The sequence below is a fragment of the Bos javanicus genome, chromosome 9, assembly GCF_032452875.1.
Source record: "Bos javanicus breed banteng chromosome 9, ARS-OSU_banteng_1.0, whole genome shotgun sequence".
Taxonomy (NCBI): Eukaryota; Metazoa; Chordata; class Mammalia; order Artiodactyla; family Bovidae; genus Bos; species Bos javanicus.
The window spans coordinates 60,108,636-60,124,635 of record NC_083876.1 but is presented as its reverse complement, the minus strand read 5'-3'; the positions used below and the strand labels follow the sequence as shown (position 1 = coordinate 60,124,635).

General features: G+C 40.0%; 1 protein-coding gene across 6 annotated transcripts in view; it reads right to left on the bottom strand.

Annotated features, from left to right (window-relative positions):
- BACH2 (BTB domain and CNC homolog 2) overlaps positions 1-16,000 on the bottom strand; it is a 398,641-nt gene that overhangs the window by 189,052 nt on the left and 193,589 nt on the right. The window lies entirely within an intron of this gene.

Below are 16,000 nucleotides of genomic sequence, written 5' to 3'. Positions count from 1 at the left end.
GCAGCCAAATACATCAGGATCTTGCTATGGGCTAACTGAGAAAAATCTTCATTAAAAAAAAAATCACCCAATTCTTTCATCTCTTGTGGTTTCTTTCTTCATACATACTTTGTAACATATTCACCAGCAGCTAGTTTAACAACTTGATGGTACCAGCGGGAACCAACCCAACAGCAGTTAAGACACATCAAGGAAGGACCAAGCGTAGTCGGGAAGAGACAAATACCAATGAACGTTAGGGTGAACGGTGAGAAGCAATTAAGTAGCTGCACATCAAATGCATAAATATGATTCATTTTTAAAGGCCCATACATGTTACACCCACTTTCAGGAGTTTCCCAAAGTAATTTAAAACTATTTGATGTTGTTTCCTGTTTTTCAGTCCTTTTATCTGTTGATGGGGGTGGTAATTCTACTGTTACCAACTGAACAAGAAGAAAAGTGAAGGATGGGGCAAGTTTCCAGTTTTAATCACCAACATCTGTTTTTAAAAGTTCTCATTTTTAGATTTTAAATTCCCAAATTTGGGGCTCAAAGCTTCAAAATCCTGAAGGTTTATCCTCTATAACAGTAACAATGGATCGCACCAATATTTTTGCGTGGAGTTAATGAACTCCACCAACTTTGGGCTTTATGCTCTCTCCAGAGCTCCCTGCTAAAGCACCCCATCTTCAGAAGAGGGAAAAGAAAGCAGGGTGGCAGCTCATTGTGCTCAATCTGTAGTTAATGATTTCTCTTTGCTTCCCTGAGATAAGGACTGACCAGAAAAAGACCTTTTCATATTTTGCAGCCAAAGTTTCAAAAACACTAAAATATTTCATAGATATTTATTTCATCAAATTATCCTCATGCACCAACAGCAGCATGGGAGAAGTGGCCACTTCTTCTTACTTTGCCTGCATAGCTCATTGTTTTAATCCAGTAGATGGTTCAGTTCAGTTCAGTTCAGTCACTCAGTCGTGTCCGACTCTTTGGGACTCCATGAACCACAGCACTCCAGGCCTCCCTGTCCATCACCAACTCCCAGAGTTCACCCAAACTCATGTCCATCGAGTCGGTGATGCCATCCAGCCATCTCATCCTCTGTCGTCTCCTTCTCCTTCTGTCCCCAATCCCTCCCAGCATCAGGGTCTTTTCCAATAAGTCAACTCTTCACATGAGGTGGCCAAAGTACTGGAGTTTCAGCCTCAGCATCAGTCCTTCCAATGAACACCCAGGACTGATCTCCTTTAGGATGGACTGGTTGGCTCTACTTGCAGCCCAAGGGACTCGCAAGAGTCATCTCCAACACCACAGTTCAAAACCATCAATTCTTTGGCGCTCAGCTTTCTTCACAGTCCAACTCTCACATCCATACATGACCACTGGAAAAACCATGGCCTTGACTAGACGGACCTTTGTTGGCAAAGTAATATCTCTGCTTTTGAATATGCTATCTAGGTTGGTCATAATCCTCCTTCCAAGGAGTGAGAGTCTTTTAATTTCGTGGCTGCAATCACCATCTGCAGTGATTTTGGAGCCCCCAAAAAATTAAGTCTGACACTGTTTCCACTGTTTCCCATCTATACGCCATGAAGTGATGGGAACAGATGTCATGATCTTAGTTTTCTGAATGTTGAGCTTTAAGCCAACTTTTTCACTCTCCTCTTTCACTTTCATCAAGAGGCTTTTTAGTTTCTCTTCACTTTCTGTCATAAGGGTGGTGTCATCTGCTTATCTGAGGTTATTGATATTTCTCCCGGCAATCTTGATTCCAGCTTGTGTTTCTTCCAGCCCAGCGTTTCTCATGATGTACTCTGCATATAAGTTAAATAAACAGGGTGACAAAATACAGCCTTGACGAACTCCTTTTCCTATTTGGAACCAGTCTGTTGTTCCATGTCCAGTTCTAACTCTTGCTTCCTGACCTGCATATAGGTTTCTCAAGAGGCAGGTCAGACGGTCTGGTATTCCCATCTCTTTCAGAATTTTCCACAGTTTCTTGTGATCCACACAGTCAAGGCTTTGGCATAGTCAACAAAGCAGAACTCTGGAACTCTCTTGCTTTTTCGATGATCCAGCGAATGTTGGCAATTTGATCTCTAGTTCCTCTGCCTTTCCTGAAACCAGCTTGAACATCTAGAAGTTTACAGTTCATGTATTGCTGAAGCCTGGCTTGGAGAATTTTGAGCATTAGATGGTTAATGAAAAGCAAACCTACATGCTCCATGAAATAAACACCCATCAACACCATTACAAGGTGAGAGGCATTTTAAGGGCTAGATGGTACAATCCACCATTAAAGGTTTGACCACCAAGTGGTTGATTCTGATTAAATTCCTCCAGTGAGAAGAAAGGTACTATTTCCAAAACAGTCAATTCCATTTTGGGGAATTATATGCACAACATCACTGCATCTATCATTAGAGTTCTCTCTCAGGCAAATCTGCCTCCCTATAACCTAAAAATACTGGTCTGCCCTCCAGGGTCACTGGAGCAAGGATAACACCCATACACATGTTAGGGAACAGTCATGGCTCCATCTTTCTATTTTATCTCAAGTCTTTTCTCCAAGTAATTGTTTTCAGTTTCTTCTAATGTCACTTGGGACATGGTTTCAAATTTTCTGTCATTGTCTCAAGCCATTGTCTTTCGAAATAAAAAAAAAGCTCTCCATTAAAAAACAATCATTTAAAGCTAATACCACACAATAGCCAACAATACATTTGCCAATATATCCATCAAAATGTGATCTCAAATTCAGCATCATTTTAACTGTGATGAGCAAACAGAACTATCTACCCTCTTCTTAGTCCTACAGTGCAAACCACGATTTCCTTAACATTTTGGGCAGCTCCTTCCCATCACTGATGGATTGAGCTTGTGGAAAATAAGTCTTATGAGGATTTTTCATATATTGCTATTGCCTTCTACTTCCTGCATTTTCTATTTGTGAAGCTGATTTCTTTATTTCGATACAACCATAGGTCTTGACACTGATTTCTATTATTAAATGTCAACTCTCTCAGCTTGAATTACTTGATGTTGTTGTTTTTTAATTCTTTCCTTCTGTTTATCCCCTCAGTAACAAAAGAACACATGAAAGAGAACTGTGCTCAAGAGATTTTTTGGTAATTCTTAAATTGTACTAGGCTTACAAAGCAGAGGGCAGTCAAGATGAAAACTAACTCAATACAAAATGACCTTTAGGAACTGGCTCCCGTGTATGCTGCACTGAAATCTGCTTGGTCAATTCGGAGAGGAAACTCAGAATAAATATTTACCATGTTTATTTATTTCTCCTACTGAGAACTATCTAAGACAAGAGGATGTTTAGTGATGGAAGAGATTTCAAGATTTCTGCTTTGCGCTGTGTCCTGCCCATGCGGCATGAGGATAGATACAGGTCCCAGCTTCATAATGAAACCAGACACAGTTCACTTCCTTTTTTTTTGAAACCACCCCCTCACCTGGGGGATGTTTTGAGATGACACAGAGTTAGTCATGTGTCACTAACCTGAGATAATGAAGGGAATGATTGGTGCTCATTACCATTGACGGGGTGAGTGTGTGTGTGTGTGCGTGTGTGCTCAGTCGTGTCTGACTCTTTGCGACCTCATGGATGGTAGCCCACAAGGCTCCTCTGTCCCTGGAAATTTCCAGGCAAGAATACTAGAATGAGTTACCATTCCCTTCCCCAACCATTGACAATAATAATATTTAAAATATCCTTCTGGGAAGATGGACAGCATTTGCCTGGGATAGAATATAGCCCTGACTAAGCTGACCTGCTTCAGCTGCTGATCCCTACAATACCAAAAGGAGACATTTCAACTCCAGAGCTGCTTTCTCTTATAACTGGCCTAAGAAGGAAAGGTCAAGAAGTGGACTCAGGCTTACACCTTCATGGCTTATTTACTGACTATGAACTACCAAGAAATCACCAACACTCTTTGTCCAATTCCCCTTGCTGCTGGCTTTTGGGAGGCAGTCTGATTACTGAACATCAGGAAAGAGGAAGCCAGTGTAACATACAACCTGGTTATCAGCTGGGCTCTTCCCTTCCCACAACCTATAGGAGGAGACCCAAAGACTGGGACCAATGATGGAGAATGTCTGCCATCTTTCCGGACAAGTGGGAAAAATCCCAAACAAATGTAGAATCTAGACCCTTCTTTTCGTAGGGTCTCCCAAGAAATATCGTCAGTCTTGGCTGTTCTCTACTGTCAACCTCTTTGTTGCAGACACAGAGGTGACGAGCCCCATCCTTGGGCATCCGGTCGGCTCCTCCTCCTCCTACCAGGAATCAATGCCTATTCTTGAGCTCTGGATCCTACACCCATGCTCCCACTTAAGGAATTTGTCCCTGAATTTACCCTTCCTCTTCCTGTGACATCAAGGTCTCTCCGGGACCACTGGCATCCCAGCACATTTACTATCTCCCATCTTCAAATCCTTTGTTGGTTCCATAACTTCACCAGGTACCATTCCCTTTCTCTGCCCCCATTTCAAAGGAAAGAAAATCCTCAAAAGAGTTGTTTAGACTTGCTAGTGTTGTTGTCTCACTTCTCATTCCATCCTTAGCCTGTGTTAAGTAGGTTTTGTGTTACTTCAAATAAACTGCTTTTATCAAAGTCCCGAAGAATTCAATCTTCTCAGTTTCACGCTTCATCTTCTTTTTTCCTCTTCTGTGATGTCTCAGTACCACCTGACTCAGTGGCCCAGCTCCACCATGAAACAACTTCTTCCTGTGGCTTCAGTAGCATCACATTGTCCTGATTACTCACCTGGCTTTCTCACTTCACCTGTGACCACCCCCCTACCCCAGAGCCTTGGCTGACTCCCCTTCAAAATGTTAGTGTGGTCCAAGGCTTCAACCATGGACTTCTCTTCTCCAACTACACTCACTCCCAGGTCTATGACTTCTATTACCCATATGCTGAAGGCTTCGAAATCTCTTTTTCTTGCCCTGACTTCCTCTCTGATTTCCATTTCCAATTATGCACTCAGCACCTGAACCTTTTTATCCAACTTGCATGTCTAACATTACATGGTTGAAACAGAATTCCTGTTACCACTTTCCCTACCATCTCTCTCCTGCTTGACACCTTTCCTTTGGACTTCACATTGGCTTTCAGAATAGAACCCAGGGATCTTACTCAGGCTTACAAAGCCCTGCCTAGTTCTCTCTCTTCATTCTTACTCATCCTCCTTTTCTTCCCCCTTTCCCAGTCACTTCAGTCTGCAGGCCGCTCCACTATCCACTTTCTGTCTGTTTCAGTGCTTGTACCTTCTTTTGCCTTGGCCTGAAAGGCCCTTTCCTTAGCCTGGTGAGGTCCTTCTTCCCTACATCAGGCATTACCTGACCTTCCTCTACACACTTCCCTATAACTGTCCTCCTCCTGAACATATTGCTACATTTTATTACCTGTATAGCTCTCATAACTCTCTGAAATTACCTTGGGGATGGTTTATAGTCTGTATTCCTGAAACAATGGGAATCTCCACTAGAGCAGCAATCTTGTTTCCTGTGCTATGCTGTATTCCTACCATCTTGGACAGTATCTGGAATATAGCAGGTGATTAACATTTGCTGACTGGATGCAAGCATGTATTTAACAATGGGTGGTATGATATCCTGCAGGAAAGACCTCTGCATGCTGCAAAATAATCATGTGCAAGTAAGGTGACAGAGTGGTGGTGGTTTAGCTGCTCAGTTGTGTCCAACTCTTATGACTGCATGGACTGTAGCCTGCCGGACTCCTCTGCCCATGTAATTTCCCAGGCAAGAATACTGAAGTGAGTAGCCATTCCCTTCTCCAGAGAGAAATAATGTGCTACAACTTGTCCAGACTCTGTCTTCTCAAGACATCATTGCTCTATGAACGTCTGTCATCTTGACTCCATTTCAGCAGATGAAACAAGAGTCCAAGCTTTCCTTGTCTCTCACCATTCCCCAACCTGGTCTCCTTGCTGCCAATCTCCTTCTTCTCCAGGTCATTTCTACAACGTAGGGAGTCATCTTTCAACATGGAAAACTCGCCATGTCACTTCCCTGCTTCCCACTGATTTTAGGATGAAGCTCAATTACAGCTTCTAAGGTAGCTCAGGATGCTGCTCCCTTCAAAGTCTCTTCTTTCGCTACTGCTCCTCCCCTGCTCTACTCCTCAGCTGCCCTGAAATTCAGTTCTTTGACTGCACCAGCCACTGTAACCTCAGGATTCACAGTCATTCATTCCCCTCTCCCTGACCGGGCTAACTCATCCTTCAGGTGTCAGATTGGAGAGTTCCTCTGGGAACTTTTTCAGACCCCCTCCCTGATCTGGGTTAGGTTTGCTTCTTTTGTAACTGACAGCGTCCCACACTTCTGCAGTCACGGCCTTTGTTATTCCCCAGATGATCACTCACTTAAATGCCTCCATTCCTTTTTAAGCTCCTTGATGGTAAGGACTATGCTCTCCTGTTCATCTCTGAGCCTGAGCTAGAGGTACTCAAGAATGATTATGGTATTAATGAACAAATGGACTAATGTGGAATCCCACCAAAGACAAAAGAGATAATTCTAGAGGGTATGTATGTGGTTAGCTTTAGTTTTTCTCTTTTCTGTAATCTCTTTGATTGTTCCTAATTCTTGCACTTCATTTTCAACAGTCTTTTTTCTTTTTATTTTTTTATTCAAGGATAATTGCTTTACAGAATTTTGTTGTTTTCTGTCAAACCTCAACATGAATCAGCCATGAAAGTGAAAGTGAAAGTCATGTCCAACTCTTTGCAACCCCATGGACTATACAGTCCATGGAATTCTCCAGGCCAGAATACTGGAGTGAGTAGCCTTTCCCTTCTCCAGGGGATCTTCCAAACCCAGGGATCGAACCCAGGTCTCCTGCATAGCAAGCGGATTCTTTACCAGCTGAGCCACAAGGGAAGACCAAGTATACTGGAGTGGGTAGCCCATCCCTTCTCCAGGGGATCTTCCTGACCCAGGAATCAAACCGGGGTCTCCTGCATTGCAGGTGGATTCTTTACCAATTCAGCTATAAGGGAAGCCCCTATATCCATAGGTATACATAATATCCCCTCCCTTTTGAACCTCCCTCCCGTCTCCCTCCCCAGCCCACCCCTCTAGGTTGATACGGAACCCCTGTTTGAGTTTCCTGAGCCATACGGCAAATTCCCGCTGGCTATCTATTTCACACATGGTAATGTCAGTTTCTGCGTTACTCTTTCCATACATCTCACCCTCTCCTCCCCTCTCCCCATGTCTATAAGTCTATTCTCTATGTCTGTTTCTCCATTACTGCCCTGTAAATAAGTTCTCCAGTAGCATTCTTCTAGATTCTGTATATATGTATTAGAATACGATATTTATCTTTCTGACTCACTTCACTCTGCATAATAGGTTCTAGGTTCATCCACCTCATCAGAACAGACTCAAATGTGTTCCTTTTTATGGCTGAGTAATATTCCATTGTGTATATGTACCACAACTTCTTTATCCACTCATTGGTCGATGAACATCTAGGTTGTTTCCATGTTCTAGCTATTGTAAACAGTGCTGCAATGAACAATGGGATACATGTGTCTTTTTCAATTTTGGTGTCCTCCTGGAATATACCTAGGAGTGGGATTGCTGGGTCATATGGTGGTTTTATTCCTAGTTTTTTAAGGAATCGCCATACCGTCTTCCATAGTGGCTGTATCAATTTACATTCCCACCAACAGTGCGAGAGTATTCCCTTTTCTCCTCACCCTCTCCAGCATTTATTGTTTGTAGACTTTTGGATGATGGCCATTATGATTGCTGTGAGGTGATATCTCATTTAGTTTTGATTTGCAGTTCTCTAATAATGAGCGATGCTGGGCATCTTTTCATGTATTTGTTAGCCATCTGTATGTCTTCTTTGGGAAAATGTCTGTTTAGGTCTTTTTCCCACTTTTTGAATGGGTTGTTTGTTTCTCTGGGATTGAGCTGTATGAGCTGCTCGCATATTTTGGAAATTAATCCTTTGTCAGTTGTTTCATTTGTTATTATTTTCTCCCATTCTGAGGGTTGTCTTTTCACCTTGCTTATAGTTTCCTTTGCTGAGAAAAACTTTTAAGTTTAATCAGGTCCCATTTGTTTACTTTTGTTTTTATTTCCATTACTCTAGGAGGTGGGTCATAGAGGATCTTGCTTTGATTCATGTCATCGAGTGTTCTGCTTATGTTTTCCTCTAAGAGTTTTACAGTTTCTGGTCTTACACTTAGGTCTTTAATCCATTTTGAGTTTATCTTTGTGTATGGGGTTAGAAAGTGCTCTAATTTCTTTCTTTTACATGCAGCTTTCCAGTTTTCCCAGCACCATTTATTGAAGAGGCTGTCTTTGCCCCATTGTATATTCTTGCCTCCTTTGTAAAAAATAAGGTACCCATAGGTGCATGCGTTTATTTCTGGGCTTTCTATCTTGTTCCATTGGTCTATATTTCTGTTTTTGTGCCAGTATCATACTGTCTTGATGACTGTAGCTTTGTAGTGTAATCTGAAGTCAGGAAGGTTGATTCCTCCATCTCCATTCTTCTTTCTCAAGACTGCTTTGGCTTTTCGGGGTCTTTTGTGTTTCCATATGAATTGTGAAATTTTTCTGTGAAAAAATGCCATTGGTAATTTGATAGAGATTGCATTGAATCTGTAGATTGCATTTGGTAGTATAGTCATTTTCACAATATTGATTCTTCCTACCCTCGAACATGGAATATCTCTCCATCTGCTTATGTCATCTTTTATTTCTTTCATTAGTGTCATAACTTTCTGTGTACAGTTCTTTTGTCTCCTTAGGTAAGTTTATTCCTAGATATTTAATTCTTTTTGTTGCAATGATGAATGAGATTGATTCCTTAATTTCTCTTTCTGATTTTTCATTGTTAGTATACAGAAATGCAAGTGATTTCTGTATATTGATTTTGTATCCTGCAACTTTGCTAAATTCACTGATTAGCTCTAGTAATTTTCTGATACAATCTTTAGGGTTTTCTATGTACAGTATCATGTCATCTGCAAACAGTGAGAGCTTTACTTCTTCTTTTCTGATCTGGATTTCCTTGATTTCTTTCTCGTCTCTGATTGCTGTAGCTAGGACTTTCAAAACTGTGTTGAATAATAGTGGTGAAAGTGGACACTCTTGTCTTATTCCTGATCTTAGGGGGAATGCTTTCAGTTCTTCACCACTGAGAATAATGCTTGCTGCAGGTTTATCATATATGGCCTTTACTATGTTTGTTGTAAGTTTGTTTCTGAGTTTACTGAGTTAAAGTTTACTCAACTTTACTGAGTTTGTTTGTTGACCTATCTAATATAGACCTGTCTTAGAGTAAGTGACTTCCCTGGTGGCTCAAACGATAACGTGTCTGTCTACAGTGCAGAAGACCCAGGGTCGATCCCTGGGTAGGGAAGATCCCCTGGAGAAGGAAATGGCAGCCCATTCCAGTACTATTGCCTGGAAAATCCCATGGACAGAGGAGCCTGGTAGGCTACAGTCCATGGGGTTGCAGAGAGTCGGACACGACTGAACGACTCCACTTTATGTTGAGGTAGGTTCCTTCTATGCCCATTTTTTGAAGAGTTTTAATCATAAGTGGGTGCTGAATTTTGTCAAAGGCTTTTTCTGCATCTATTGAGGTTATCATATAATTTTTATCTTTCAATTTGTTAATATGGTGTATCACATTGATTGATTTGTATATATTGAGGAATCCTTGCATTCCTGGAATAAACCCAACTTGATCATGGTCTGTGAGCTTTTTGATGTGTTGCTGAATTCTGTTTGTTAAAATTCTGTTGAGGATTTTTGCATCTATGTTCATCAGTGATATTGGCCTGTAGTTTTGTTCTCTTGTGTTGTCTTTGTCTGATTTTGCTATCAGGGAGATGGTGGCTTGTACAATGAGTTTGGAAATGTTCCTTCCTTTGCAGGTTTTTGAAAGAGTTTTAGAAGGACAGGCTCTTCTCTAAATGTTTGATAGAATTCTCCTGTGAAGCCATCTGGTCCTGGGCTTTTGTTTTTTGGGAGATTTTTTTTTTTTGGGGGGGGGCAGGATTTTTTTTTTTTAAACTTTACATAATTGTATTAGTTTTGCCAAATATCAAAATGAATCCGCCACAGGTATACATGTATACCTGGGAGATTTTTTTATCACAGCTTCAATTTCAGTGCTTGTACTTGGGTTGTTCATAATTTCTATTTCTTCCTGGTTCAATCTTGGAAGGTTGAACTTTTCTAGAATCTGTCCATTTCTTCCAGGTTATCCATTTTATTGCCATATAGTTGTTCATAATAGTCTCTTATAATCCTTTGTATTTCTCCATTGTCTGTTGTAACCTCCCCTTTTTCATTTCTAATTTTGTTGATTTGATTTTTCTCTCTTTTGTCTTGATGAGTCTGGCTAAAGTCTTGTCAATTTTGTTTATCTTCTCAAAGAACCAGCTTTTAGTTTTATTAATTTTTACTACTGTTTCTTTCATTTCTTTTTCATTTCTTTCTGCTTGGATCTTTATAATTTCTTTTTGAGTTTTTTTTTGTTCTTCTTTTTTTTCAGTTGTTTTAGGTATAAAGTTAGGTTGTCTATTTGCTTGATGTTTTTCTTGTTTCTTGAGGTAGGACTGTATTGCTGTAAACATCACTCTTAGAATTGCTTTTGCTGCATCCCATAGGTTTTGAGTTGTCATGTTTTCATTGTCATTTGTTTCTAGAAAGTTTTGATTTCCCTTTTGATTTCTTCAGTAACCTGTTGATTATTTAGAAACGTGTTGTTTAATCTCCATGTGTTTGTGTTTCTTACAGTTTATTTCCTGTATTTGATATCTAGTCTCATAGCATTGTGGTTGGAAAAGATGCTTGATATGGTTTCAATTTTCTTAAATTTACTGAGGTTTGATTTGTGACTCAAGATGTGGTCTATCCTGGAGAATGTTCCACGTGCACTTGAGAAGGTGTATTCTTCTGCATTTGGATGGAATGTCCTGAAGGTATCAGTGAGATCCGTCTCATCTAATGTATCATTTAAACTTGTGTTTCCTTATTAATTTTATGTTTTGATGATCTGTCCATTGGTGTGAGTGGGGTGTTAAAGTCTCCTACTATTATTGTGTTACTGCCAATTTCTCCTTTTATGTCTGTTAGTGTTTGTCTTATGTATCGAGGTGTTCCTATGCCAGGTACATAGATATTTACAATTGTTATGTCTTCCTCTCGGATCGATCCCTTGATCATTACATAGTGTCCTTCCTTATCTCTTGTAATCTTCTTTATTTTAAGGTCTATTTTGTCTGATATGAGGATTGCTACTCCAGCTTTCTTTTGCTTCCCATTTCCATGGAATATATTTTTCCATCGTCTCACTTTCAGTCTATACGTGTCTTGAGATCTGAAGTGGGTTTCTTGTAGACAGCATATATATGGGTCTTGTTTTTGTATCCATTCAGCCAGTCTGTGTGTTTTGGTTGGAGCATTTAATCCATTCACATTTAAAGTAATTATTGATATATATGTTCCTGTTGCCATTTTCTTAATTGTTTGGGGTTGATTTTGTAGATCTTTTTACTTCTCTTGTATTTCTTGACTATATAAGTCCCTTTAACATTTATTGTAAAGCTGGTTTGGTGGTACTGAATTCTCTTAACTTTTGCTTATCTGAAGTTTTTTGTTTCTCCATCAATTTTGAATGAGATCCTTGCCAGGTACAGTAATCTTGGTTGTAGATTTTCTCCCTTTCAGTGCTTTAAATATATCCTGCCATTCCCTTCTTGCCTGCAGAGTTTCTGATGAAAAATCAGCTGTTAATTGCATGGGGTTTCCCTTATATGTTACTTGTTGCCTCTCCCTTGCTGCTTTTAATATTCTTTCTTTGTGTTTAATTTTTGTTGTGGGCTTCCCTCGTGGCTCAGATGGTAAAGCGTATGCCTATAATGTGGGAGACTCGGGTTCGATCCCTGGGTCAGGAAGATCTCCTGGAGAAGGAAATGGCAACCTACTCCAGTACTCTTGCCTGGAAAATTCCATGGACGGAGGAGCCTGGTAGGCTACAGTCCATGGGGTCGCAAAGAGTTGGACACGACTGAGTGACTTCAATGTCAATGTCGATCTTTGTTAGTTTGATTAGTATGTGTCTTGGTGTGTTTCTCTTTGGGTTTATCCTGTATGGGGCTCTTTGTGCCTTTTGGACTTGATTGACTATTTCCTTTTCCATGTTGGGGAAATTTTCAACTATAATGTATTCAAAAATTTTCTCATACCCTTTGTTTTTTCTTTTTCTTCTGGGACCCCTATAATTTGAACGTTGGTACATCTGATATTGTCCCAGAGGTCTCTGAGACTATCCTCAGTTCTTTTCATTCTTTTTTACTTTATTCTGCTCTTCGTAAATTATTTCCACCATTTTATCTTCCAGCTCACTGATTCCGTTCATCTGCTTCAGATATTCTGCTATTGATTCATGGAACCTCACTCCAGTACTCTTGCCTGGAAAATCCCATGGATGGAGGAGCCTGGTAGGCTGCAGTCCATGGGGTCGCTAAGAGTCGGACACGACTGAGCGACTTCACTTTCACTTTTCACTTTCATGCATTGGAGAAGGAAATGGCAACCCACTCCAGTGTTCTTTCCTGGAGAATCCCAGGGACGGCAGAGCCTGGTGGGCTGCCGTCTATGGGGTCACACAGAGTTGGACACGACTGAAGTGACTTAGCAGTAGCAGCAGAGTATTTTTAATTTCAGTAATTGTGTTGTTTGTCTTTGTATGGTTATTCTTTAATTCTTTCTAGGTCTTTATTATTTGATTCTTGAATTTTCTCCCTTTTGTTTTCAAGGTTTTTGATCATCTTTACTCTCAACATCCTGACTTCTTTTTCAGGTAGTTTGCCTATTTCCTCTTCATTTATTTGGACTTCTATGTTTCTAGTTTGTTCCTTCATTTGTGTAGTATTTCTCTGCCTTTTCATTATTTATTTATTTTTTTACTTATTGTGTTTGAGGTCTCCTTTTCCTAGGTTTCAAGGCTGAATTCTTTCTTCATTTTGGTTTCTGCCCTCCTAAGGTTGGTCCAGCGGTCTGTGTAAGCTTCGTATAGGGTACAATGCCCTACTGTATTTTTGTTTGTTTTGAGTTTTTGTTTGTTTGTTTTTCCTCTGATGGGCAGGCTGAGTGTCGTGGTAATCCTGTCTGCTGATGATTGGGTTTGTATTCTTGTTTTGTTTGTTGCTTAGATGAGGCATCCTGCACAGGGTGCTACTGGTGGTTGGGTGCTGCCGGATCTTGTATTCAAATGGTTTCCTTTGAGTGAGTTCTCACTACTTGATACTTTCTAGGCTTAGTTCTTTGGTAGTCTAGGGTCTTGGAGTCAGTGCTCCCACTCCAAAGGCTCAGGGCTTGATCTCAAATGGATCTTCCATGCCACTATTAACCAGTTTAGGAAGATGATATATAGTTTCCAGGGCACCGCCATGGCCTCCTCAGCCTCCATAGCAATTTCCCCTGGCAATCCTACTTGGCCTGCTGGCCGCCAGGCTGAAGCCCCATTTTCAACATTCTTGCTTTTAGCTTTCTAGTCTTTACATGTATTTTTAACCAACATACATCTCTCTAGGGGCTTCACTGGTGGCTCAGTGCAGGAGACATGGGTAATGATCTCTCATCTGGGAAGATCCCCCAGGTGCTAAGCCTGTGCAGCTCAACTTCTGAGCCCACGTGCTGCAACTACTGAGGCCTAGGCAGCCTGTGGCCTGTGGCCCACAGGAGAAACCACTGAGATGAGAAGCCCTTGCCCCACAACTGGAGAACAGCCCCTGTTCTCCACAACTAGAGAAAAGCCCACCCAGCAATGAAGATCCAGCGCAGCCGTAAATAAAAAAGTAAAATTATAAAACAAACAAACGTACATTTCTCTGTTATTTTGTGTTTTTCATACCAAGCAGCAGTACACAATGGCTCTTTCTCTAAGTTTAGGCCCTTTCAGTCTTTTTCACCTCCACTTGCTCCTAGTTCAATTTTGTGTTTACCAGCATCTACAGTTGTACATTAAAGTACTCTGTCGTGTTTGTTACTGACTATAATAGTTTTCTTTTATGATTCATTATAGTTTCATTTATTATACAGCTATAATTAAGGATAGTTAAGTCTAACCGACAATGTAAAGTTCCTTAGAGCATTTAAAATTCAAGCTAATAAGCCTTCAAGTATTTTTGAAGACATTCTGTGGACATTTTCCAGGAGTGTAATGCTAACCAAGAAGTCTGAAGCAGCAGCATCTATTATTTAAAGAGAAGAGGGGCAGTATTTTCACACAGCTGACTTTTCTTTGCTACTGACCATTCTTTTCTGTTCTGTGGAGAACACAGACAAGATGAAAGGGTCATGACATTCCATGAGTAAATAACTCATGTAAGTACCTGAATTATAAGTTAGGAAAAATTATTTTCCAATGATTAAAACAGCCTTCTAGGAGCCTGTGTTATTGTATCCAAATTCTTATTCCTCTGGAAGATCCAGCCACACAGCTGATAAGTTTTGATAATTTCATTGAATCTGATTTGCCTTTTATTAATATCAGTGATCAGTACATAAGAGCTGTCACTGAACTGCTAATGTTAACATATTCTCATTAATTCTAAAGATATGCATTTGATTAATCTGTCATGGAAAGACCAACATTCACTCTTAAGAAAAGCTGACATTAAGCCAAGAAGGTCACAGTAAGTATCTAAAGGAAAAGTGGACCAAACAAAGGATGACTTGTTCTTCTTTGCAGGTAGCCAAACAGGTAGCAGCATAGGAGTCATTGAGAGTATGGGCTCCAGGGTCTAACCAGACCTGGGTTTGGTTCCAAGCTTTACAATTTACTGCCTATCAAGTAACCAGAGAAAGTTACTTAATTCCTCTAAATCTAATATTATAAAATGGCAATAGTGGTACTTAACAAATAGGATTTTTATGAAGATTAAAGGAAATAATACATAGAATTTAAAATTTGAGCCTAGTCCCAGGTACATAGCAAATGTTCACAACATTTTATCTAAATAAACTATTTTCTTTTATCTTTAAATGGCAACCCAATCCAGTATTCTTGCCTGGAAAACCCCATGGACAGAGGAGTCTGGCTGGTTTCAGGCTATGTGGTCACAAGCATTGCACATGATTTAAAGACTACAACACCACCAATTACGCTTTGTACAAACATGTGACATGACATCCTTTAAGATGTAAAATGTTAGTTACATGTAAGGCTTTATGTGATACCTGTAAGTCTCTATGTGAACACGACATTTTGGAACTGTTATCTACATGTTGTAGAAACTGTTTGGAACTGCTATGCACAGATAGCTAAGTCTAGTGATGGTGATTAAATCATAGTCATTCCAGGGTCTCCTGTGGGCCCAGTGCTTACTTGCTTTACTTCATTACTTTAGTTTCATTCAATAACTAAAATATGAAGAACTGATGAAAAGCCTACAAAGATCGATTCACACATACCAAAAATAAACTTACATACATTAATACAATGTCCAAAATTTATTATTTAAAATATGGCACACATCATAGACAAATGCTCAACAAATCACTGGATTTGTGATGTAAGTTCACTGAGCTATCAATTTAAACTAAAAGCCTGAAATTTAAACATACAGAAGAGATGAGCAGCTGTAGAAACAACTTTCTGAAAATATATAATATTATCTACCAGCTGGAAAACCAACTATTTATGGAAAATATTCACAATTGGACATTACTCAATAACTGCAAAAGTTGCTAGAAAGATATAATTAGCATTTACTAATGGGTTAAAATGTTTTAAATAACAAATATTTAGAAGAGAATGGCAAGCCATTCCAGTATTCTTGCCTGGAGAATCCCATGGACAGGGGGGCCTGGTGGGCTACAGTCCACAGGGTTGCAAAGAGTCCAACATGACTGAGTGACTGACACTTTCAGTAGTTTTTAGCTACTGTCAAAAACAACCTTTTAAAGTATGATATTCATTCACCTTGAAAAGAA